The sequence below is a fragment of the Callithrix jacchus genome, chromosome 16, assembly GCF_049354715.1.
Source record: "Callithrix jacchus isolate 240 chromosome 16, calJac240_pri, whole genome shotgun sequence".
NCBI classification, from domain to species: domain Eukaryota; kingdom Metazoa; phylum Chordata; class Mammalia; order Primates; family Cebidae; genus Callithrix; species Callithrix jacchus.
Window position 1 is genome coordinate 57,032,349 of NC_133517.1, and position 25,883 is coordinate 57,058,231.

At 47.4% G+C, this 25,883-nt stretch overlaps 2 long non-coding RNA genes across 2 annotated transcripts in view; both read left to right on the forward strand.

Moving 5' to 3' along the window:
- The window catches only part of LOC118148363 (uncharacterized), a 42,301-nt gene that overhangs the window by 2,103 nt on the left and 14,315 nt on the right, over positions 1-25,883 (forward strand). The window lies entirely within an intron of this gene.
- On the forward strand, positions 475-25,351 carry LOC144579751 (uncharacterized). The gene is made up of 3 exons (XR_013528075.1): positions 475-605; positions 20,337-20,448; positions 25,234-25,351. It is a non-coding gene; the product is annotated as an uncharacterized LOC144579751 (long non-coding RNA).

A 25,883-nucleotide genomic window follows, 5' to 3' on the forward strand; every position in this document is an offset into this window, starting at 1 on the left:
CACATTTTGGCATAGGTTTGAATTGGAGCCTGTTGAGTGTAGTGTCTTCTTCACCACTGTGACCTCAGGTCCCGGCCCAAATAATTGAGCACAGAAATACATGTCAGGCATTGCTAGCGCAAGGGTTCAACCGGTGAGCAGGGCTGCCATGGCCCCTGCCCTCTTACAGCTGACGTGCGTGTCTGAGGGAGACTGAAAAATAACACCTCCGGTCAGGCGCGGTGGCTCACGCCTGTAATCCCAGCACCTTGGGAGTCCTAGGCGGCTTGATCACCTGACGTCAAGAGTTTGAGACCAGCCTGACCAATATGGTGAGACCCGGTGTCTTCTGAAAATAAGAAAATTAGCTGGGGGTGGTGGTGGGCTGAGGCAGGAGAATGGCTGGAATCCGGGAGGCAAAAGTTGCAGTGAGCTAAGATCGCGCCACTGCACTCCAGCCTAGGCGACAGAGGAAGACTCAGTCTCAAAAACAAACCCCAATGCCGAATGCTACGAAGAAAACAAAATCACGTGCAAGTGATAGAATTAGCCTCTCTGAGAAGTATCATTTGTGCCCAGATCTGAAGAAAGAAAAGGAGCCAACCATACAGGAAGACTGAGACAAGGTGAGCTTTCAAACAAGCCAGACTGGGGAGAACACCTCAGAGGAAAATGTCCGGTCAGATTAAGGAATCGAAAAGCCAGTGTGGCTGGAGCTTAGCGATGGAGGCAGACAGCACGGGAGACTTGTTTACGAGGTGGGTGGTGGGACTGGCTCCCGCATGGGTCAGAAGCTTGGCTTTCATTTCAAGAGCAATGGAAAATAAGACGTTTGAAGTCGAGGTGGCACATGCCTGTAATCCCAGCACTTTGGGAAGTTTAAAGCAGGCAGATCGCTTGAGCTGAGCCCGGGAGTTTGAGATTAGCCTGAGAAGCATAGCAAGACAGCATCTCTACAAAAAATTTAAAATTAATAGGGCATCGTGGCGAGAACTTGTGTTCCCAGCTACTCTGGAGGCTGAGGCAGGAGAATGGCTTAAGCCCATCAGGTCAAGGCTGCAATGAGTGGTGATTTCGCCACTGCACTCCAGCCTGAACTACAGAGCAAGATCCTATCTCACAAAAAAATTAAGGGGAGGCTGAGGCAGGTGGATCACAGGTCAGGAGTTGAAGACCAGTTTGGTCAGCATAGTGAAACCCCATCTCTACTAAAAATACAAAAATTAGCCGGGCATGGTGGTGTGTGCCTGTAGTCCCAGCTACTTGGGAGGCTGAGGCAGGAGAATTGTGTGAACCTGGGAGGCAGAGGTTGTGGTGAGCCAAGATCACATCACTGCACTCCAGTCTGGGCAACAGAGTGAGACTCCGTCTCAAAAAAATAAAAATAGGCTGGGCGCGGTGGCTCATGCCTATAATCCCAGCGCTTTGGGAGGCCGAGGCGGGTGGATCACGAGGTTAAGAGATCGAGACCATCCTGGTCAACAAGGTGAAACCCCGTCTCTACTAAAAATACAAAAATTAGCTGGGCATGGTGGTGCGTGCCTGTGGTCCCAGCTACTCGGGAGGCTGAGGCAGGAGAATTGCTTGAACCCAGGAGGCGGAGGTTGCGGTGAGCGGAGATAGCGCCATTGCACTCCAGCCTGGATAACAACAGCGAAGCTCCGTCTCAAAAATAAAAAATAAAAAAGAGTTTTGGGCCTGGCTCAGTGACTCACGCCTGTTATCCCAGCACTTTGGGAGGCTAAGGTGGGCAGATCATGAGATCAGGAGTGTCTACTAAAAATACAAAAATGAGCCAGACATTGTGGCATGCACCTGTAGTACCAGCTACTCAGGAGACTGAGGCAGGAGAATCACTTGAACCCAGGAGGTGGAGGTTGCAGTGAGCTGAGATCACACCACTGCACTCCAGCCTGGGCAACAGAGCAACACTTTGTCTCAAAAAGAAAAAGCTTTTAAGGTAGCAGATCCACTTTAAAAGCACACACTGGTTCTTGAGTGATGACAAAATGGCACTGCCTTGTGTAGAGCCTACTCCTGGGAGTTTGCACAGACAGGAGGTGGAGCTTCATCCTCAGGACTGTGCTCCTAGTCTTTCTCTCCTGACCTTGCCTCTGTAAGTGAGAAAGCCCTTGACATTCACAGAAGACAAGGGCGGGGAACTGCTACACGAAAGCAGCTACACAGGAGGGTCCTTTGGTCCACACAGGAAACAAGCCATAGTGATGACATACCTGCTGAGGCTGTTAAATGTTTTGTTTCCCCAGCTGGCTGTTGTCTTTTATATGGCTTGTCTTTCTGTTTTGAGTATGTGTGAGAGCAGGCTGGGTTAACGTTAGGAAAGATCACAGGATAAGAGGAAGGAAGGAAGAGCCAAAAGAAGTCAAGGAGAAGAGGGATGAGAAGCTAGGCTTGTAGAATTGGCAGGTGATGTTTGCAGTCATTGATCATATGAGAAGTAGAGAGAAGCCAAGCAGGAAATCTTGACTGGAAAAGAAGTGCTCACCATTTTTTTTTTTTTTTTTAAAGCAAGCTCGGTGCAATTGCTCATACCTGTACAAATCCAACACTTTTGCAGGCCGAGGTGGGAGAAACGCTTCAAGCCAGGGGTTTGAGACCAGCCTGGGCAATATAACAAGACCCCCAATCTCTTAAAAAAAAAAAAAAAAAGGACAGCAGAATTAAAGACTGTTATTCTTGAGAACTTTCCGGCTCTGGAAAAAGCTCAGTGAGTTAGTCTCATTCTGCTGTTAGCTCCGTTTTCTAGAGGCCCACTTTGTCTTCACGACAGTGCCTCTGTACCATTCTCATGGGCATCCCAGGGTGCTGCAAGGCAGTTTTCTGCATTCCCCAGAGTGTCCTGTCAGCTGGCTTCTGGGTAGGTTCTGCAAATGGGAGGCCTCTATGAGAGACTGCAGTGGGGTCGGAGGAAGAAGCCTTGTTTATCTGCCTGCTGGCTGCAGGGTAGTGACTGCAGTGTGGGGTTATAGGGATCACCACCTGCACATAGGGTGCTTTAAGCGTCTTCACTCTAGGTTTCTGCTCAACAGCAGCAGCTCCTCGAGTCCCTTGGGGGTGAGTGTGGGCTCCTGGGCTTGGGGCCAGGGGCAGTCGCAGCTTCCTAATCTCTAGGTAGCATCTCTTCCTTTTTGCTGCAGAGTACCTCTCCCTTCTCAGTTACACTCCGCCAACTCCAGCAACACCCTTGAAAACAATTCTGGCCTGGGTGCCTGGGTGTGGTGACTCAGGCCTGACATCCCAACACTTTGGAAGGCTGAGGCAGGCGGCTTACTTGAGGTCAGGAGTGTGAGACCAGTCTGACCAACATGGTGAAAGCCGTCTCTACTAAAAATACAAAAATTAACCGGGTGTGGTGGCGCACTCCTGTGATCCTAGCTACGTGGGAGACTGAGACAGGAGAATCGCTTGAACCCGGGAGGCAGAGAGGGCAGTGAACTGAGATCTCACCACTGCACTCCAGCCTTAGCACCAAAGCAAGACTCCTCAAAAAAAAAAAAAAAGAGCTAAGAAGTTTCTGCCTTCCTCATTGTGGGAAGTAGAAAAGTTCCTTTTAAAGTTTCCTTTCTTGTTAAAGAATAATAAGTCTGTTAAGCCCTATCCTATGTAACTGTTAGACATACCATGCTTACAGGAACATAGTACATTCAGTGTCCTTGTACTTTAACCAAGATATCTGTGCTGGATGTGCTCACAGGCATGTCCCAGCTCTCTATTGCTTTTACCTGTTTAGAAAAGTTTTAAGTCGGTAGCCAATCGGATTTTAGTTTAGATTGTGTGGTCTGGCTCCAGCCAATGGAGATCAGACACAGCAGTAAGGACGACCCCAAATGCTTAAGGAATAAATTTATGTGTTTTCCCTTTGTTCTTTGTACTCTCATAGCAAGATGGCAAGCAAGAGTACCCTTCCTGCAGTCCAGGAATTAAAAATTGCATTGCTGAAAAATCCTTTGTCTCAGTGCTGATTTTTCTTTGTGGCATGAAGCATTTATTTCCAACACTGGTTGAGCGTTGAAACATTTGTACTTGGAGCTTTGAGTGATCCTTGGAAACACCCATAAAAATGAGAATCTGGGGCTGGTTGTCTGCATTGATTGCACTGGTATGTAGAGAAGGCCTCACTGACTGCATGCCCTGGAGAATAGTTAACTGAAACCATTGCCTGTCATTGCCTTTGTGGAGTGTCCATTGAAGGCAAAGTTACCACAAGTGGCCACTGTGGCAGGAATGGTGACCACAAAGGTTGTGGGATGGGCCAGCTGCTTCTGATGCATTGGAGAGATTTCAGAAAGAAAATTGAAAGCTCAATAAAAGCTCAGGTGTTTTCACATCAAGAGAACCAGTTTCTGTGATGGCCAAAAGAGACTCATCTCTGTAGCCTAGAGGCTGACAGGACCTGGAGGCAGAGGTTGCAGTGAGCCGAGATCCCACCACTGCATTCCAGCCTGGGCGACAGAGCAAGACCCTGTCTCAAAAAACGACTTACTACAAAGCTACAGTAATCAGTGTGGTACTGGCATAAAGACACAAAGACACAGACGAATGGAATAACATAAATAGTCCAGAAACATTTTTGCATGTATGGTTAAATTCTTTTCGGTAAGGATGCAAAGACCAGTCAATGGGAAAAGGACATCTTTTTAACAAATGGTGCTGGGAAAACTGGATATCCACATGCAAAAAAAGGAAGTTGGCCCCTCATCTAATACCGTATGCAAACATTAAAATGAAGACTGAAGTGAGAATTCTAAAACTATTTTTTAGAAAATATAGGGCAAAAGCTTCATGACACTGAGTTTGGCAGTTATTTCTTAGATATAACACCAAAGGCATAGGCAGTAAAAGAAAAAAATAGACAAATTGGACTTCATGAAAAGTTTTAAAATCTGTACATGAAAAGACACTATCAGGCCAGGCATGGTGGCTCACACCTGTACTTCCACTACTTTGGGAGGCTAAGGTGGGTGGATCACCTGAGGTCAAGGGTTCAAGACCAGCCTGACTAACATGGAGAAACCCCAACTCTACTAAAAATACAAAATTAGCCGGGCATGGTGGCCCATGCCTGTATCCCAGCTACTCGGGAGGCAGAGGCAGTAGAATAACTTGAACCCTGGACGCGGAGGTTGTGGTGAGCCGAGATTGTGCCATTGCACTCCAGCCTGGGCAACAAGAGCAAAATTCTGTCTCAAAAAAAAAAAAGACACTGTCAGCGAGGCACAGTGACTCATGCCTGTAATCCCAGCACTTTTTGACGCCAAGGTGGATGGATCACCTGAGGTCAGGAGTTCAAGACCAACCTGGGCAACATGGTGAAACCCCATCTCTACTAAAAATATAAAACTTAGCTGGGTGCGGTGGTGCACGCACCTGTAGTTCCAGCTACTCAGGAGGCTGAGGCAGGAGAATTGTTGGAGCCAACATTGCCCCACTGCACTCCAACCTGGGTGACAGAGAAAGACTATCTCAAAAAAAAAAAAAAAAAAAAAACACTATCAACAGAGTAAAAGGGCAACCCATAGAAGAGGAGAAAATATTTGCAGCCAGGTGTGGTGGTTCACACCTGTAATCCCAGCACTTTAGGAGGCCAAGGCAGGTGGTTCACCAGGTCAGGAGTTTGAGACCATCTTGGCCAACATAGTGAAACCCCCTCTCAACTGAAAATACAAAAATTAGCCGAGTGTGGTGGCAAGTGGCTGTAGTCCCAGTTCCCCGGGAGGCTGAGGCTGGAGAATGGCTTGAACCCAGGAGACGGAGGTTGCAGTGAGCTGAGACTGTGCCATTGCACTTCAGCCTGGGTGAGACTCCATCTCAAAAAAAAAAAAAAAAAAAAAAAAATTGCAAATCATACCTCCAATAAGGGATGGTTAATATTCAGAATATAGAGAAGAATTCTAAAGCTCAACAACACAAACAATCATTTAAAAATGGGCAAAGGACTTGAATAGTTTATTTCTCCAAAGAAGATATACCAGTGGCCAATAAGTACATGAAAAGATGTTCAACAACACTGTCATTGGAGAAATGAAAATCAAAACTACGATGAAATAAAACCTCACACCCATTGGGTGTCTACTATTGAAAAATCAGAAAAAGCCCAGTGTGGGGCGTGGTGGGGTGCTCCTGTAATTCCAGCTACTCCCTCCACCTGATTGGTGTTCCTTGGATAAATTTGCATAATCCCTGCATCTAGTTGGCAGATAGCAGATATGTAGCCTCAGTCTTTCCTTTAAAATTTTTGCTTTAGGCCAGGCGTGGTGGCTCACACCTGTAATCCTAGCACTTCAGGAGGCCGAGGCAGGTGGATCATGAGGTTAGGAGTTCAAGACCAGTCTGGCCAACGTGGTGAAACCCCATCTCAACTAAAAATACAAAAATTAGTGGAACGTAGTTGCAGGCGCCTGTAGTCCCAGCTACTCAGGAGGCTGAGGCAGGAGAATCGCTTGAACCCAGGAGGCAGAGGTTGCAGTGAGCCGGGATCGTCCCATTGCACTGCAGCCTGGGTGACAGAGCAAGACTCTATCTCAAAAAAAGAAAAATTGGTGTTAACTCTGTTATATTTAGGAAACGCAAAAGGTGTAGAGAGGCCGGGCATGGTGGCTCACATCTGTAATCCAAACATTTTAGAAGGCTGAGGTGGGCGGATCACCTGAGGCCAAGAGTTCGGGACCAGCCTGGCCAACATGATGAAACCACATGTCTACTAAAAAATTTTTCAAAAATCAGCAGACGTGGTGGCAGGTGCCTGTAATCTCAGCTACCTGGGAGGCTGAGGCAGGAGAATTGCAAGACCAGCCTGACCAACGTGGAGAAACTCCGTTTCTACTAAAGATACAAAATTAGCTGGGCATTGTGGTGCATACCTATAATCCCAGCTACTTGGGAGGCTGAGGCAGGAGAATCGTTTGACCCCGGGAGGTGGAGGTTGCGGTGAGCAGAGATCACGCCATTGCACTCCAGCCTGGGCAACAAGAGCAAAACTCCATCTCAAAAAAAAGGAAAGAAAAAACTCTCCAATGATTTCCCACTCCATCATCCTGTGGGATGGCTCCACCGTGCTGGACCACAAGGCTTCGCACAGCGTGACTCTCACAAGCCTCTCCCCTTGGCCCAGGTTGTTCCCTCCTAGCCCTTTCCCCAGCTGCCAGGCCCCCCACCGCTGCATGGAGTGCTGTGGCAGCTCTGAGCTCCCCGCCTGTTGGCAGCCGTCACAGCAACGGGCTCTAGTGTGCCCCTTGTTTTCCATGTATTCAGGCCATTATCCGTAATGACAGCCTGGCATAATTTTATTTTCACAATTTGTATAATTATATTCTATTGAGCTAAATGATCATTATTATCATTATTAAATATTTATTAAGCACTTCTAGCTGTGCAAACATAATAAGATGTGGCCTCAGCTCTTAAAATCTTCCTAATTACAACCCAAATTCATTTCAACTTAGGCTATTCTTCCTTCTTGGAGAAGGAGGGAACGTCTGTGTTTTGTCTGGGGCTTTGCATGTCCGAGCTTATAGGAGCTTCTCAGCAATGCTGTGGAGCAGATGCAGTTGACTTCAGTTTACAGATAAGGAAACTGAACCAGGCAGAGGAAGCTAGGCATAATAAGTAGCAGAGGTAAGATTTGCATGTGGGTCTTTTTTACACAAAGACTCTCCCATTCCTTCCATTCACTGTGTTACCTGTTTACTAGAATAGGCAACTTCCTTTTATAAAAAATCCTGTTTACACTTTAGGTGCCAAAGACTGTACTAGCCCAGGGGAGAAACATACGCTCGAAAAGATCAGTCTTGGACCAGGTGTGGTGGCTCACGCCTGTAATCCCAAGCCTTTAGGAGGGTGAGATCTGAGGACTGCTTCAGGCTAGGTGTTTGAGACCAGCCTGGGCAACACAATGAGACCCCTTCTCTACGAATAATTAAAAAACTAGCCGGGGCTGGTGGCATGTCCCTGCAGTCCCAGCCAATTGGGGGTGAGGATCGCTTGAACCCAGGAGTTGGAGGCTGCAGTGAGCTATGATCATGCCACTGCACTCCAGCCTGGGTGACAGAATGAGGCCCTGTCTCTTAAACAAAAACTCTTAAGCAGTATTCTAAGTTAGGGTGCAAGCAGTAATGGAAATAGGTGAAACTGACAGGTGAGTGATAGAGAATAGTGGTGCCCATAGCAAACCTGACAGCTCTGGCTTGTCTAAGAGGACAGCCAATTTTGCCATGAGGCAATGTGGGATCAGTGAGTGCTGTTCCAGTCTTCAATTTGGATTTATAAGTAAAATCTCAAAAATTGTGTGTGTTGGCAACTTTGGCATTCCTTGCCTTGAACCTTGCTGCCCCCTCCAACCTGCCCCAATTTATTTCAGTAGGGATCAGATATCCAGCATCCTTGTAAAATCAAAGGATACAAATCTTAGTTGGCATAAACCAGTCATAGTAATATGCCCTTTGGCCAGTTATTGGTCTCAGGGTGAGCTAATGACCCAACTCTGACAAATGAAGGGTAAGAGGAGGCCGTGTGCTGTGGCTCACACCTGTAATCCCAGCAGTTTGGGAGGCTGAGACAGGCAGATCATCTGAGTTTGAGAGTTTGAGACCAGCCTGACCAACATGAAGAAACCCCATCTCTACTAAAAACACAAAATTAGCCAGGCATGGTGGTGCATACCTGTCCTCCCAGCTACTCGAGAGGCTGAGGCAAGAGAATCACTTGAACCCTGGAGGCAGAGGTCGCGGTGAGCCAAGATCGCACCATTGCACTCCAGCCTGGGCAACAGAGCAAGACTGTCTCAAAAAAAAGGAATTGTTTTCTAAAACTGGATTTTACAAGGAAGTGCACAGATGGGCCTTGGAGAAGTTTCCAAAGTTGAATAGAGATTGGCCAAGCAAAGAATCTTTGTCCAGTTTCCTGGTCTGGTGGCATTAGACAGTCGCTTTAGCTCTCTGGGCCCCTTTCCCCAGTGGTAAAAGAAGAACAGAACCTGCCTTCAGGGCAGTGTGAGAAGGAAGCCGGCCGGTGTGAAAAGGGACCCGCTGGAGCTTGACACAGAGCTCACAGCAGGTGAATGTCTGTCCATCCATCCATTCATGAATTTTGCCTGTGTGTGAACAGCTGTGTGTTTGAGTCTATGGCATGGTGTGCCAGGAAGATCTTTTGAACTAGCATAATTACTAACAAATTGCCCTTTCACTCTCAGAAGTGTCCTGTCTTGAATGACAAATGGATAAATGATACTGTTACCCTATTGCCAACAAACCACCTCGATTTTTTATCACTTTTTTTTTTTCCAGACAGGGTCTCGCTCTGTCGCCCAGGGTGCAGTGGTGCAATCTTGACTCACAGTAAACTCCGCCTCCTGGGTTCAAGCAATGCTCCTGTGTCAGCCTCTTGAGTAGCTGGGATTACAGGCGTGCACCAACACACCTGGCTAATTTTTGTGTTTTCAGCAGAGACAGCGTTTCACCATGTTGGCCAGGCGGGTCTCCAACTCCTGACCTCAAGTGACCTACCCTCCTCGGCCTCCCTAAGTGCTGGGATGACCGGCTTGAGCCCCTGTGCCCACCTGGGCCCCTTTCTCACTTTGAAAGGAACTATTTATGGACATGCTTGTTTTGCAGTCACTTTACAGATTGGCAACCTGAAAGCGGGAGTGAATCAGCATCCCTCAGTAACAGGGAGTGAGTGGGGAGCAGGGAAGGAGCCGTGCAGATTCCAGACGCATCTCAGGTCCTGTCAGTGGGCTTAGAATTCATCCCAATTATGTTTACGTTTCATTCATTCAGTCACTCCTTTTAATGTTTTTATTTTAATTTTTTTTCTGTTTTAATACGCCATTTCTGACACCATATTTATTTATTTATTGAGACAGAGTCTCACTCTGTCGCCCAGGCTGGAGTGCAGTGGCATGATCTCGGCTCACCACAATCTCTGTCTCCCGGGTCAAGCGATTCTCCTGCCTCAGCCTCTCCCTTAGCTCAGATTACAGGCGCACACCACCAAGCCTGGCTAAATTTTGTAGTTTTTTTTTGTTTTTTTTAGTAGAGACAGGGTTTCACCATGTTGGTCAGGCGGGTCTTGAACTCCCGACATTGTGATCCACCTGCTTTACCTTCCCAAAGTGCTGGGATTACAGGCATGAGCCACTGCACCCGGCCTTATTTTTGGTTTTAATCAAAACAGGGTCTTGGGCTATTGCCCAGGCTGGAGTGCAGCAGTGCAATCTCAACCCACTGCAGCCTTGTCCTCCTGGAATCAAGCAGTCCTTTCACCTCAGCCTTCTGAATAGCTGGAACTGCTGCATGCCGCCATGCCCAACTAATTTTGTTTGTTTGTTTGTTTGAGACAGAGTTTTGCTCTTGTTACCCAGGATGGAGTGCAATGGCATAATCTTGGCTCACCACAACCTCCGCCTCCTGGGTTCAAGCAATTCTCCTGCCTCAGCCTCCCAAGTAGCTGGGACTACAGGTGTGCGCCACCATGCCCAGCTAATTTTTGTATTTTTAGTAGAGACGGGGTTTCACCATGTTCACCAGGATGGTCTCGATCTCTTGACCTCGTGATCCACCCGCCTCGGCCTCCCAAAGTGCTGGGATTACAGGCTTGAGCCACCATGCCTGGCCAACTAATTTTTTTATTATTATTTTTTATAGAGACAGGGTCTCACTATGTTCCCCAGGCTGGTCTTGAACTTGTGGGCTCAAGCAGTCCTCCCACCTTGGCCTCCCAAAGTGCTGGGAATGCAGATGTAAGCCACTGCGCCCAGCCTTAAGTTTGTGTTTCTTAATGACATAACATTTAGCCCTTTAGTGGATTCTTTCTTTTTTTTTTTTTCCAAGAGGTCTCTGGAGCATTATTATTTTGCGATTCAAGTAAGCTTTATTAGTGAGTGTTCTTCCAGAGAGACAGAATCAACAGGAAATTGGGCCAGGCATGGTGGCTCACGCCTGTAATCCCAGCACTTTGGGAGGCCAATGTGGGTGGATCACCTCATGTCAGTTCGAGATCAGCCTGGTCAACATGGCAAAATCCTGTCTCTACTGAAAATACAAAAAATTAGCCAAGCACAGTGGCACACGCCTGTAATCCCAGCTACTCGGGACGCTGAGGCAAGAGAATCACTGGAACCCAGGAGGCAGAGGGTGCAGTAAGCCGAGATAGCACCACTACACTCTAGCCTGGGCAACAAGAGCAAAACTTCATCTCAAAAAAAAAAAAAAAGAATCAAGAATCAACAGGGAATTTGTTCTTATGATCATAGAGGTGAAGTCCCATGATAAGCCATCTGTAAACTGAAGAAATGGAGAAGCTGGGAGCCTGGCTCAGTCCAGGTCTGGCAGCCCCAGAACCAGGGTAGCTGATGGTATAGACCCCAGTCTGAGGCTAAAGGCCTGAGGGCCTCCAGGAGGCCACTGGTGCAAGGCCTAGAGTCTGAAAGCCAGAGAGCCTGTCCGAGTGTCTGAGGACAGCAGGAGCAAAGGTGTCTGGCTCCAGAATGGTGGGAGAGCAGAGAGAGCCAGTGCCCCTGCTTCCCCCTGTTCATCCCAACTGGGCCCCCAACCAGTTGGACCCTCAATAAAGGTGGGTCTCCCTCTCAGGCCACTGAGCTACCCACTAATCTTCCTTGAAAACATCCTCACAGACACTGAGAAACAAGGCTCTGCCAGCCAGCGGCCATCCCTCCATTCAGTTCTGACACTTGAAATTAACCATAATCTGAGTCTCTTAGGGCTTCTTCTTTGCCTTGATTTCAAGCAACAAGCAGCGGTTCAAATACCTACAACCAACAATGTGAGCATATTCAGGAAAAGGTAGTCAAAAGAAAAGGGAAGGGCTAGGCGCGATGCCTCATGCCTATAATCCCAGCACTTTGGAAGGCCAAGGTGGGCAGATCACTTGAGGCCAAGACCAGCCTGGCCAATGTGGCAAAACCCCATCGCTACTAAAAATACAAAAATTAGCCAGGCATGGTGGCGTGTACCTGGAATCCAAGCTACTCAGGAGGCTGAGGTGGGAGGATTACTTGAACCCTGGAGGCAGAGGTTGTGCTGAGCCAAGATAGCACCACTGCACTCCAGCCTAGGCAACACAGCAAGACTCTGTCTCAGACAAACAAAGAAAAAGCAGAGAAGTAGGCCAGACCTGGTGGCTCACACCCATAATCCCAGCACTTTGGGAGGCCGAGTCAGGCAGATCACTTGAAGTCAGGAGTTCGAGATCAGCATGGCCAACATGGTGAAACCCTGTCTCTACTACAAAAATTAGCTGGTCATGGTGGTGCGTGCCTGTAATCCCAGCTACTTAGGATGGAAGTCGAGGCAGGAGAATCGCTTGAACCTGGGAGGCGGAGGTTGCAGTGAGCCGAGATCGCACTTTTGCACTCTAACCTAGGTGACAGAGCGAGACTCTGTCTCAAAAAAGGAAAAGAAAAGAAAACCAAACCAAACAAAAGCAGAGAAGGCGCTGTCACTCTCTCCTATGTGGGGAAGAGCCATCTACTGCGCCTGAGGTCTCTGTCATCAAGTTTTTCCCTCTTCCCGCGGGGCCTGTAAGAAGCCTCAACCCAGTGCTGGCAGCTTGCAATGCTGTGACAATGCCTCTACTTTGGCCTGGAATCATGTCAGCTCAGTGCGGCCACCCCGGTGGGAGACCCTGCTGGTAAGAAGCTCTTTGGCTATTTTTGATGCGCTTGATTAATAACGTGGATGAGAAGACAAAGCAGTGATTTCTTAATATTTGTGGCACATAGGGCAGGCTGTTATTCATACCATGTTTGGGCCCTGTAAGTTGTACTGACTTATTGGAAAGCTATTTGGGAGTATGTACCTAAGGCCTTAAAAGTAGGCTTAGCTTTTGATTCAGAAAGTCTGCCTCTGGGCCTGTCTCTGAGGAAATAATCAGAAGTTTGCAGAAAGCATTGTGCACAAAGATATTCATAGCAGTGTTGATAGTCTGACTGGAATCTTTTTATTGAGTGGAAGGGACAATGGTATTATTGATGTCAGAAATAAACACTTTACACTAAAGGCTTTTTTTTTTTTTACACAGTCATGGTCTATCACCCAGGCTGGAGTACAGTGGCATGATCTCAGCTCACTGCAACCTCCGCCTCCTGGGTTCAAATGATTCTCCTGCCTCAGCCTCCTGAGTAGCTGGGATTACAGGTGGCTGCCACCATACTGGGCTAATATTTTGCATTTTTAATAGAGATGGGGTGTCTCCATGTTGGCCAGGCTGGTCTCGAACTCCTGACCTCAGGTTTTCCACCTGCCTTGGGCTCCCAAACTGCTGGGATTACAGGCATGAGCCACCGTGGCCAGCACATAAAATATTTTAAAGTGATGTTTACAGATAACTTTGAACAGCATGGAAAACTCTTTCATTAGATGGAAAAGAGCCTTCTTGGTTTTTTGTTTGTTTGTTTGTTTAGATACAGGGTTTTACCATGTTGGTCAGGCTGGTCTCAAACTCCTGACCTCATGATCTGCCCACCTTGGTCTCCCAAAGTGCTGGGATTACAGGTGTGAGCCACCACGCCCGGCTGAACCTTCTTGGTTCTTATGATCACAGATGCAAAGTCCCACAATAAGTTATCTGCAAGCTGGAGAAACAGAGAAGCTGGAGCCTGGCATCCCATCTTACGGGATGAAGTTTGTACATACCAGGATTCTAACCATGCTAACTGGAAACATGGGCTAGAAAAAACCCAAAAAGACTTGGGAGACAATTCTGAGTGGGTCTCAAGTTCCTTTTTTTTTTTAATTTTGGATTTCCGTAGGTTTTTGGGGAATAGGTTACATGAGTTAGTTACATGAGTAAGTTCTTCAGTGGTGATCTGTGAGATTTGGTGCACGCATCACCTAAGCGGTATACACTGAACGCAATTTGTAGTCTTTTATCCCTCACCCCCTCCCACCCTTTCCCCCTGAGTCCTCAAAGTTCATTGTATTCCTCTTAAGCCTTTGCATCTTCGTAGCTTAGCTCCCACTTATGAGTGAGAACATACGATATTTGGTTTTCCATTCCTGAGTTACTTCACTTAGAATAATAGTCTCCATTTCCATCCACATTGCTGCAAATGCCATTAATTCATTCCTTTTTATAGCTGAATAGTATTGCATCATATGTGTGTGTATATACATACATATATATATACCGCAGTTTCTTTATCCACTCATTGACTGATGGGCATTTGGGTTGGTTCCACATTTTTGCAATTGTGAATTGTGCTGCTATAAAGGTGTGTAAGTATCTTTTTCGTATAATGACTTCTTTTCCTCTGGGTAGACACCCAGTAGTGGGATTGCTGGATCAAATGGTAGCTCTACTTTTAGTTCTTTAAGGAATCTCCACACTGTTTTCCATAGTGGTTGTACTAGTTTACATTCCCACCAATAGTGTAGAAGCATTCCCTTTTCACCACATCCACACCAACGTCTATTTTGTTTTTGTTTTTTTGGCAGTGGCCGTTCTTGCAGGAATAAGGTGGTATTGTATTGTGGTTTTTAGTTAGTTTTTTGAGACAATTTTTTGCTCTCGTTGCCCAGGCTGGAGTGCAATGGTGCGGTCCCAGTTCACTGCAACCTCCGCCTCCTGGATTCAAGCAATTATACTCCGTCAGCCTCCTGAGTAGCTGGGACTACAGGCACACGCCACCACAGGTGGCTAATTATTTGTATTTTTAGTAGAGACAGGGTTTCACCATGTTGGCCAGGCTGGTCTTAAAGTTCTGACCTCAGGTGATCAGCTCACCAAGGCCTATAAAATTGCTGAGCTTACAGGTGTGAGCCAACACACCCGACCTAGTTCCATATCAATTTTAGGACTGTTGTTTCCAGTTCTGTGAAGAATGATGGTGGTATTTTGATGGGAATTCCATTGAATTTGTAGATTGCTTTTGGCAGTGTGGTCATTTTCACAACACTGATTCTCCCATCCATAAGCATGGGGTCCGTTTGCATTTGTGTCGCCTATTATTTCTTTCAGCAGTATTTTGTAGTTTTCCTTGTAGAAGTCTTTTACTTCCTATATTCCCAAGTATGTTTTGTTTTGTTTTTGTTTGTTTCTTTGCAGCTGTTATAAAAGGGGTTGAGTTCTTGGTTTTCTGTAGGGACAATGTGGAAGTGACCCAGGTGCATGCCACACAGTGGGTTTGCATCACGGCTGAGGAATCCCAAGCTTGGGACACCCTGAGCTTTTGTAATGGGCTGCAAGCAAACCTGCTGTATGAGTCTGTTCACACATTGCTATAAATAACTACCTGAGACAGGATAATTTATAAAGAAAGAAGGTTTAATTGACTAATGGTTTCACAGGCTGTACAGGAAGCATGGCTGGGGAGGCCTCAGGAAACTTACCACCATGTGTTTCCATGGAAATACAGTTGTTCCCTCAGGATTGGTTCCAGGAATCCCAGCAGAAACCAAAACCTGCAGTGCTCAGATCCCTGATATAACGAGATTATATTTGCATATAACTTACGCACATCCTCCTGTTTATGTTAAATCCTCTCTAGGTTACTTACAATGCTTAATACAATGTAAATGCTATGTAAATAGTTGTTCAACTGTGGCTGGGCAAGGTGGCTCACACTGGTAATCCCAGCACTTTGGGAGGCTGAAGCCAGTAGATTGCTCGAGCCCAGGAGTTCCAGATCAGCCTGGGCAACATGGCAAAACCCCATCTCTACAAATTAAAAAAAATATACAAAAATTAGCCAGGCATGATAGTGCAAACCTGTAAGTCTCAGCTACTTGGGAGTCTGAGGTAGAGGATTGATTGAGCCCAGGGGTAGAGGATACAGTGAGCTGTGATCATGCCACTGCCCTCCAGCCTAGGCAACAGAATGAGACCCTGCCTCAACAACAAAAAAAGTTGTTATGCTTTATTGTTTAGGGAGTAATAACAAGATTTAAAAGTCAGGGCTGGGTGTGGTGGCTCATGCCTGTCATCTTAGCACTTTGGGAGTCCGAGGTGTTTGTATCACTAGAGGTCATGAGTTTGAGACCAGCCTGGCTAAAATGGTGAAATCCCATCTCTACTAAAAATATCTACAAAATTTATCCAGGCATGGTAGCGCATGCCTGTGCCCCCAGCTGCTTGGGAGGCTGAGGCAGGAGAAATGCTTGAACCACAGAGAGGTGGACGGAGGTTGAAGTGAGCTGAGATTGTGCCATTGCACTCCAGCCTGGATGACAGAATGAGACTTCATCTCAAAAAGTAAAAAATAAAGTCAGTACATGTTCAGTACAGATGCTATCATCCATTTTCACTCTGAATATTTTCAATCTAAACTTGGTTGAATCCATGGATGAGGAATCTGCAGAAACGGAGGGCTGACCATACACTCTTTCAGCCTTCTCTTCCTTCTAGCTTGTAAGGTTTCTGCTGAGAAATCTGCTGTTAATCTGATAGGGTTTCCTTTATAGGTTACCTGGAGCTTTTGCCTCACAGCTCTTAAGATTCTTCCCTTCATCTTGACTTTAGATAACCTGATGACAACGTGCCTCAGTGATGATCTTTTTGTAGTGAACCCCCCAGGCGTTCTTTGAGCATCTTGTATTTGTTTTTGTGGTGGTGGTGTTTGAGATGGAGTCTCGCTCTGTTGCCCAGGCTGCAGTGCAGTGGAGCAATCTCAGCTCACTGCAGCCTCTGCCCCTCCAAAAAGGCTGGAGTGCAGTGGCGCAATCTTGGCTCACTGCAGCCTCCAACCCCCAGGTTCAAGTGTTTCTCATGTCTCAGCCTCCCGAGTAGCTGGGATTACAGGTGCCTGCCACCACGCCTGGATAATTTTTAAAAATTTTTCAGTAGAGACAGCATTTGACCATATTGGCCAGCTTGGTCTCAAACTCCTGACCTCAGGTAATCTGTCTGCCTTAGCGTCCTAAAGTGCTGGGATTACAGTTGTGATCCACCACTCCTGGCCTGAGCTTCTTGTATTTTTATGTCTAGGTCCCTAGCAACACCAGGGAAGTTTTTCTCACTTATTCCCCCAAATATGTTTTCCAAATGTTTAGATTTATCTTCTTCCTCAGACATGCCAATTATTCTTAGGTTTGGTCATTTAACATAATCCCAGACTTCTTGGAGGCATTTTTTTGAGACAGAGTTTTACTCCCTTTGTCCAGGGTGGAGTGCAATGGTGCAATCTTGGCTCACTGCAACCTCCACCTCCCAGGTTTAAGCGATTCTCCTGCCTTAGTCTCCTAAGTAGCTGGGATTACAGGCACCTGCTGCCACAACGCCCGGCTAATTTTTTGTATTTTACGTAGAGACAGGGCTTCACCATGTTGACCAGGCTGGTCTAACTCCTGACCTCAGGTGATCTACCCACCTCAGCCTCCCAAAGTGCTGGATTGCAGGTGTGAGCCACCATGCCCGGCCTGTTCATTTTTTAACATTTTTTCTTCTTTGTCGTTATTGGATTGGGTTAATTCAAAAACGTTGTCTTTGAACTCGAAAGTTCTTTCTTCTGCTTGTTCGATTCTACTGCTGAGACTTTCCAGAGCATTCGTATTTCTCTAAGCCTTTATTTCCTGAAGTTGTGATTGTTTTTATTTATGCTATCTATTTCACTGAAGATTTCTCCCCTCATTTCTTGTATCATTTAAAAAATTTTCTTAAATTGGACTTCAGCTTTCTCTGGTGCCTCCTTGATTAGCTTAATAATCAACCTTCTGAATTCTTTTTCAGGTGAATCAGGGATTTCTTCTTGGTTTGTATCCATGGTTGGTGAGCTGGTATAATTTTTTTTGCGGGTGTTAAAGAACCTTGTTTTGTCATATCACTGGAATTGTTTTGATGATTCCTTCTCATTTGGGTAGGCTATGTCGGAGGGAAGATCTGGGGCTCAAGGCAGCTGTTCAGATTCTTCTGTCTTAAGGGCTGTTCCCTTGATGTAGCACTCTTCCGCTTTTCCTAGGGAAATGGCTTCCTGAGAGCCAAACTGCAGTGATTGTTAATTCTCTTCTGGACGTAGCCACCCAGTAGGGCTTCCAGGCTCTGGGCTGCACAGAATCCTGTGATGTGAATTGTTTTCAGGTCTCTCAGCCATGGATACCAGCACAGTATTGGGGGTGTCTCCCAGGTTCTGCAGGAGCAATCCACTTCCTTTAGGGCGTCTGTGGATTATCCTGGCTTTCCTGGTTTCTTTCTGTGGTAGTTCTGGAGTAGAAGCTCACAGTGGTTGTCTCCACACACTGCCCTGTTCATCCAAGTGGGAGCGGCAATCTAGTCTTCCCTCCTATCTGCCATTTTCCAGATCTCGTGGGTCTGAAATTTCCATACAGCTTGCAAACATACAGCTTGCAAACAAGGACACTGACAGCCTCTGTTCAAGACTGTCTTTTCGAGGATTGTTGTTTAGAAAACAGCCTTGACATAGAGATACTGTCTTCATCTGGAGCAGAGGGTAAGGCTGCTGACTGCCCTGCATAATAAAGATACTTGGGGCAAAGGTAGGTGATATGGTTTGGATGTGTGTCCCCACCCAAATCTCATGTCAAATTGTAGTCCCCAGTGTGGGAGGAGGGGCCTGGTGGGAGATGATTGAATCATGGAGGCAAACTTCTTTCTTGCTGTTCTCATGACAGTGAGTGAGTTCTCAGGAGATCTTTTTTTTTTTTTTGAGACGGAGTTTCGCTCTTGTTACCCAGGCTGGAGTGCAATGGCGCGATCTCAGCTCACCGCAACCTCCGCCTCCTGGGTTCAGGCAATTCTCCTGCCTTAGCCTCCCTAGTAGCTGGGATTACAGGCACGTGCCACCGTGCCCAGCTAATTTTTTGTATTTTTAGTAGAGATGGGTTTTCACCATGTTGACCAGGATGGTCTCGATCTCTTGACCTTGTGATCCACCTGCCTCGGCCTCCCAAAGTGCTGGGATTACAGGCTTGAGCCACTGCGCCCGGCCCAGGAGATCTTGATTGTTTAAAAGCGTGTAGCACTTCCCTGTTCATCCCTGCCTCCTTCTCCGGCCATGTAAGACATGCCTGCTCCCCTTCTCTTTCCCCTTCCCCTGTGATTGTAAGTTTCCTGAGGCCTCCCCAGCCATGCTTCCTGTACAGCCTGTGAAAGTGAGTCCAACTTTCTTTTCTTTTTTGAGACAGAATCTTGCTCTGTTACCCAGGCTGGAGTGCAGTGGTGCAATCTTGGCTCGCTGCAACCTTCACCTCCTGGGTTCAAGCAATTCTCTGCCTCAGCCTCCTGAGTAGCTGAGATTACAGGTGCCTGCCACCACACCTGGCTATTTTTTTTTTTGGTATTTTTAGTAGAAATGGGGTTTCACTGTCTCAGCCAGGCTGGTCTTGAACTCCTGACCTCGTGATCCACCCACCTTGGCCTCCCAAAGTGCTGGGATTACAGATGTGATCCACCACGCCCGGCCAAAATCTTTTTTCTTTACAGATTACCCAAGCTCAGGTAGTTCTTTATAGCAATGTGTCAGCAGATTCATATAGCAGGTTTGCCTGCAGTCTATTATAAAAGTTTAGGGTGTCCTAAGCTTGGAATTCCTCAGCTATGATGCAAATGTACTGTGTGGCATGCACCTGGGTCACTTCCACATTGTACCCATGGACCAGGGGGCAAGAGGAGTCCATACAACCAAAAAGCTTATGTGGCCTGCTATGCAGTGAGCAATAAAGTCCTTTGTCTGTGACCCAAGATTTCATGTCTTCTGTCAGTATGCATGAAACTATGGCGGCCTAACTTGCTAGTTTGCAAATAGGGTAAAATTTCAGACTCTCGTGAGAAATACAGTGACATTATAGCAGTGGTTGAGCCTAAACCACTGAGCCCTTTACTCTGTTTATTTTTCTGTCTTGGAATTTATCAGTTTCCTTAATCAGAATATTTTTTTACAGTGGCAACAACATGCAGTTAGTCCTCATTATTCACATGCCTTACATTTGCAGACTGTTTATTCGTGCCCTCCAAATCGATACTTTGTGGTGCTTCCAGGGTCATTCCCGGACCTGTGCATGCAGAAAGCAGGGAAATTTGCTGTGTACATTCCGAGCGAGGCTGAAAAGGTGAAGCTCCGCCCTCCTGTCTCAGCTCTGCTATTGTACACAAGTCATTTCTACGGTCTATTTAGTGCCACACTTTTTGGTTGCATTTTTGTGTTTTTTGCTGGGAATTTTGCTGTTTACAGTGGTCTTGAGGGGAGCACTAAAGCACTGTCTGGTGTTGTGAGGTGCAGGAAAGCTGTGATGTGCCTTGGGGGAAAATGCCTGTCAGATGAGTGTTGTTCTGGCATCGGTTACGGTGAGGTTGGCCATGAGTTCAATGTTGTAAGTCAACAATATATTAAATAAGGTGTCTTTATTATTTATTTATTTATTTATCTCGAGATGGAGTCTTGCTCGGTCGCCCAGGCTGGGGTGGAATGTCCTGATCTCGGCTCACTGCAACCTCTGCCTCCCAGGTTCTCGATTCTCGATTCTCCCGCCTCAGCCTCCCAAAGTAAGGTATCTTTAAACGGAAATACATATAAAAGTTACGCATTGATCAGGTGATGAAAATGTTGCACCCAGAGGCTGGCAGTAAACTAACCCTTGTATTTCCCCTAGGAGGAGTGTTTAGTATTTGCTAACCATAGTAGTGTTTGTGGTGAGAGGGTCACACTATGTTACCCAGGCTGGTCTCACACACCTGGACTCAAACAATTCTGTCACCTTGGCCTCCCAGAGTGTAGGGATTACAGGCGTGAGCCACTGCACCTGGCCCTCTTTAACTTTTTGAATCCCAGTTGCCTCACCTGTAAACTGAGAATCTTGCATATCTACTAGAGAGGCAATTGTGTAAAACCCCCACCTTTCCACCAATGCCCCTACAGGGGTGAGGCTGGGTCCTTTCTACTGCTGCTCCTGCAGGGTTGAGGCTGGGTCCTTTCTTTTTTTCTTTTTTATTCTTTTGAGATGGAATCTTGCTCCATCGCCCAGGCTGGAGTCCAGTAGTGCAATCTCGGCTCACTACAACCTCCACCTACTGGGTTCAAGTGATTCTCCTGTCTGAGCTGGGACTACAGGTGCCTGCCACCAGGCCCGGCTAATTTTTGTATTTTTAGTAGAGATGGGGTTTCACCTTGTTGGCAAAGCTCGTCTCAAACTCCTGACCTAAAGTGATCCACCCACCTCAGCCTCCCAAAGTGCTGGGATTACAGGCCTGAGCCACTGCACCTGGCCTTTTTTTTTTTTTTAAATTAAATTCAGGGTCTTGCTCTGTCACCCTGGCTGGAGTGCAGTGGCACAATCAGAGCTCACTGCACTTTCCAGTTCCTGGGCTTAAGCAATCCTTCCACCCTAGTCTCCCAAGTAGCTAGGACAGTGAGTGTGAGCCATCATACCTAGCTAATTTTTCTTTGTAGAGATGAGGTCTCGCTATGTTGCACAGGCTGGTCATGAACCCCTAGCCTCAAGCCTTGTCCTGCATTGGCCTCCCAAAACACTGGGATTATATGCATAAGCCACTGTGCCTGGCCTGACTCTGAACTTTTCAAAAACAAAATAGGCTGGGCACAGTGGCTCATACCTGTAATGCCAACACTTTGGGATGCCAAGGCAGGAGGATTGATTGAGCCCAGTAGTTTGAGACCAGCCTGAACAATATGGTAAAACCCTGTCTCTACAAAAAATTAGACAGGCATGGTGGCATGTATCTATAGTCCCCACTGCTCGGGAGGCTGAGGTGGGAGGATTGCTTGAACCCAGGACACTGAGGTTGCAGTGAGCCGTGACCATGCCACTGCACTCCAGCCTGGGCAACAAAGGGAGGGTATTTTTTACTCCTCTGAAGTCCTTGTTTTTTACTGGGCAAGGGGTAAGGGAAGCAGACAGACCAGTTGGACAGAGTAGATGGGCGTGTGAGGACAAAATGCTACCCGAAAGCCAGCCAGTCCACACTCCCCTGTAATGGATGCTAATGTGCTTCAGACTCTGTGCATTGGTTTCACAGCCTGCACAACATAGCGAGACCCCATCTCTACAAAGAAAAATTAGCTATGTATGGTGGCTCACACTTACAGCACCAGCTACTTGGGAGGAGACTAAGGTGGAAGCATTGCTTAAGCCCGGGAGCTGGAGGCTGCATTGAGCTATGATTATGCCACTGCACTCTAGCCTGGGTGACAGAGCAAGACCCTGTATCAGAAAACAAAAAGAAAAAAAAGGCTGGGCACAGTGCCTACGGCCTGTAACCCCAGCACTTTGAGAGGCCTAGCTGGGTGGATCACCTTTCAGGAGTTTGAGACCAGCCTGACCAACAAGGCAAAACCCTGTCTCTACTAAAAATACAAAAATTAGCCAGGCGTGGTGGCAGGCGCCTGTAGTCCCCGCTACTTGGGAGGCTGAGATGGCCTCTCCCAGGGATGAAAGAAGGGGTTCTTGGAAAGCTGCCTGTTACCCTCAACCACAGAGGGAAGTTCTGAGTTCTGGTTTTCCTGGGAAACTAATTCTAGTCACAAAGATCTCTGGCATGATCAAACATGGTGGTGTGGCAGCATGAGTGTTTCAAAGGGAAAAGTAGAACGAGAGTCTTGCCCAAGCCCTGTTACAACACCAGCGCCTGTGTATGGCCTCTTACCCTAACCGGAAATGGACAGGGAGCCACGTTTATGGTGAAAAGATAGACATATGTTTAGCATTAGCCAGCTGGACTCAATTTAGATGGTCCCAATTTTGCTGGCAACATCCAAAGCATCGTACCCAGGAGCCAGTTGAACATATGCTTTCCTGTCTCCATCAGGCTGATCAGGGTGTTGGCCTCGGCCACGTCAGTGTCATAGAGCTTCCTCACAGCCTGTTGGATCTGGTGCCTGTTGGCTTTAACATCCACAATGAACACAAGTGTGTCGTTGCCTTCTATCTTCCTCATGGTGGACTCAGTGGTCAGCGGAAACTTGATGATAGCATCGTGGTCAAGCTTGTTCTCCTGGGGGTGCTCTTCCGAGGATATCTGGGCTGCCTCCGCAGTCGCAGTGTCTCAGACTGCCTGCTGGCTTGGGTCACTTTCTGCTGGAGCCCTTAGCGTTTATTTTATTTTGTGCTATTCATTCTGGTGGCTTGGAAACATGAGAGATTGTAACTGGAAAGTTCCAGGTCAGTCTATGTGGCCTCCCTGCTTTCAGCCTCCCTGAGTTCTAGCCTAGGCCAAAAGTGACACTGGGAAGGTGGGTGATGTGCGGATCTTTTCTTTGTGGCTGTGGACACCTTTCAATGCTGCCTTCTTGGCCTTCAGAGTGTTCACTTTGGCTTCAGCCTTAGGATGTGCATAGGATGTACTAACAGGTACATAGGACAGGGCAGGAGCTTCCTTCTTCACTTTTGCCTCCCTGTGGTGAAAAGACAAATGGAGATCTTGTCTCAAAAAATAAAATAGAAAATAAAAAATAAAAACAAAAATAATAATAATGGTAACAGCTACCACCATTTAGCAGCCACTGTACAGCAAGCACTGACCTAATTTACTTAACCCTCGTGAGACTATAAGCTCCATCTCACAGTGCAGGACCCTGAGGTCTTGCAGTGAACAGCAGAGCCAGAGTGCCGGCCTCACTTACCGTGAGCACTACTGTCCCCAGCCCTAGCTCCTGACCAGCACTGACTGAGGCTTGCATGGGTGCCAGGACATTACCACGCCCACTGTGGATGACCAGAATATGGGGAGGAAAAACAGTCCATCCCCCATGTGGGTTTAGTGCAGGGGTCGTTGATAGTGCAGGACTTGTGCTGGGATTGTAGAGAAGTCAAACGCACTCCCCTGTCCCCAAGTGTTTGAAACAGAAGTTCAGTGCCACAAAGAAAAATCAACACTGAGACAAAGGGTCTCTCAGCAAGGCAATCTTTACTTTCTGCAGAAAGAGTGCTCCTGTCAGCCATCTCATCATGAGAGCACAACAAACAGAGGAAAAGCAGACATATTCATCCCTTATGCATTTGGGGTCGTCCTTACTGCTGTGTCTGATCCTTGTTGGTTGGAGCCAGACCTCACAATCTAAACTAAAACCTGATTGGCTAACAACTTAAAACTTTCCTAAACAGGGAAAAGCAATGGAGAACAAAAGGAAGTCCAAATAAGGAAGGGGCACAGGCTGCGAGCTGGGACATGCCTATGAGCACGTCCAGCACAGGTATCTCTGTTAAAGTACAAGGACATAGAATGTGCTATGTGCCTGTGAGCATGTCTCACAGCTACATAGGTTAGAGCTTAACAAAGAGTCACTAGTAAAACGTGAGAAGGCTTTGAAGAAAGTCAGTCTTTAAAAGAGACTATTATTTCTAACATTTATTGTTATAATAATAATGGTTATTATTATTACTATTCTTTAACAAGAAAGAAAACTTTGCAGAGGAACTTTTCTACTTCTACACCAGGGAATGCCCATGCTGATGGAAGGGCCGGTCAGGAGCCAACGAGGGTGGGCCCAGTGTGAAGGGTGCCCAGACTGCAATGAGGGCCTGGGTGGGGCGTGTGTTGATGCAGGTGAAGGGCCTGGGGTAGCAGGAGGAGGACGCAGAGGCCATAGCAGGGAGAGGGACAGAGGAAGCAGGGAGCATGAGCCTGCAGGCAGACAGTAGGGGCGGGGTGATGACCCATCCTGAATGCTGGCCCTGTTGCCGGCTTGGGGTGAGTCATTGCTTCGAATGCCTGTCCCCACACCACTGTTTGCCAGCTCCTGACTGTAGGCTGACACTTACCCTCTGGCTTCTGAAATCCACTTTTTTTTGAGATGGAGTCTCACTCTGTCACCCAAGCTGGAGTGGAGTGGCGTGATCTCTGCTCACTGCAACCTCTACCTCCTGGGTTCAAGTGATTCTCCTGTCTCCAGCCTCCCGAGTAGCTGGGACTACAGGGACCTGTCACAATTCCTGGCTAATTTTTGTATTTTAATAGAGATGCAGTTTCACCATGTTGGCCAGGCTGGTCTCAAACTCTTGACTTCAGGTGATCACCCACCTCAGCCTCCCAAAGTGCTGGGATTACAAGCGTGAGCTACTCTGCCCAGCCTGAAATCCACCTTGAGTACGTCACTTGCCACCCCGGAGCCCAAGCCCCTTAGGTGTCAGTGGAGTTTTGGGCCCACAGCAAGGAGGGGAGGCATGGAGGAACTGGGTACAGCACATCCTGGGCTCCCTAGATGACAGCCCCTGCTTGGCCACTGAGTCTGTTTCTCTCCTAGGCTGGGGTCAGCCCATCTGACTTGGGCAAAGATCTCTCTAACATCTCTGCTTCCTCGCTTTGGTATCCCAGATAACTCCGTGAAGAAGTCCAAGCCCTCAGCCCCTAAGCTGTGAACCTGCTGCCTTCCATGGCAAAAGGGACTGTGCACCTGCACAGTGTGTGAGTCAGGTTGTGACCTTGACTGGGGAGGTGATCCTGGGTCACTTGAGTGGCCCAGTGGAATGGCATGAACCCCAGAAGAGGAGAACAAAGGCAGAAGAGGCCCTCAGAGAGAAGTGATGGCAGAGGAAGTGGCCGGGAGGCACTGTGTGCTCATCAGTCATCACTGGCTTTGCAAGCTGGGAGAGGGTGGCCCCTTGATGCTGAGAACGGCCCCCACTGACCCCAGCAAGGTGACAGCGCCTCAGTCCCACACGTCAAGGATCTGCATTCTGCAGACAACACAAACGAGCACAGAAAAGGTATTCTCTCAGGTCCCTACCTCGGAACTGCAGGGCTATGCAGTGTGCCGTTTTCAGCCTCTGAATTTGTAGAAGTTTGCGACAGCAGCAAAGAAAACAAGTACACTCCCCGAACTCCGTTTACATGGGGATGAGGGGGTGGTTCTCATCTGGTCCTTGAGGGTGGCCCGGGGCCCTGCTCTCCTGAATAAATGTGCACGGCCATTTCTATGTGGTCTCTGTCTGGAACATGGGCACAAACAGGGGCTTGGGAAGTCC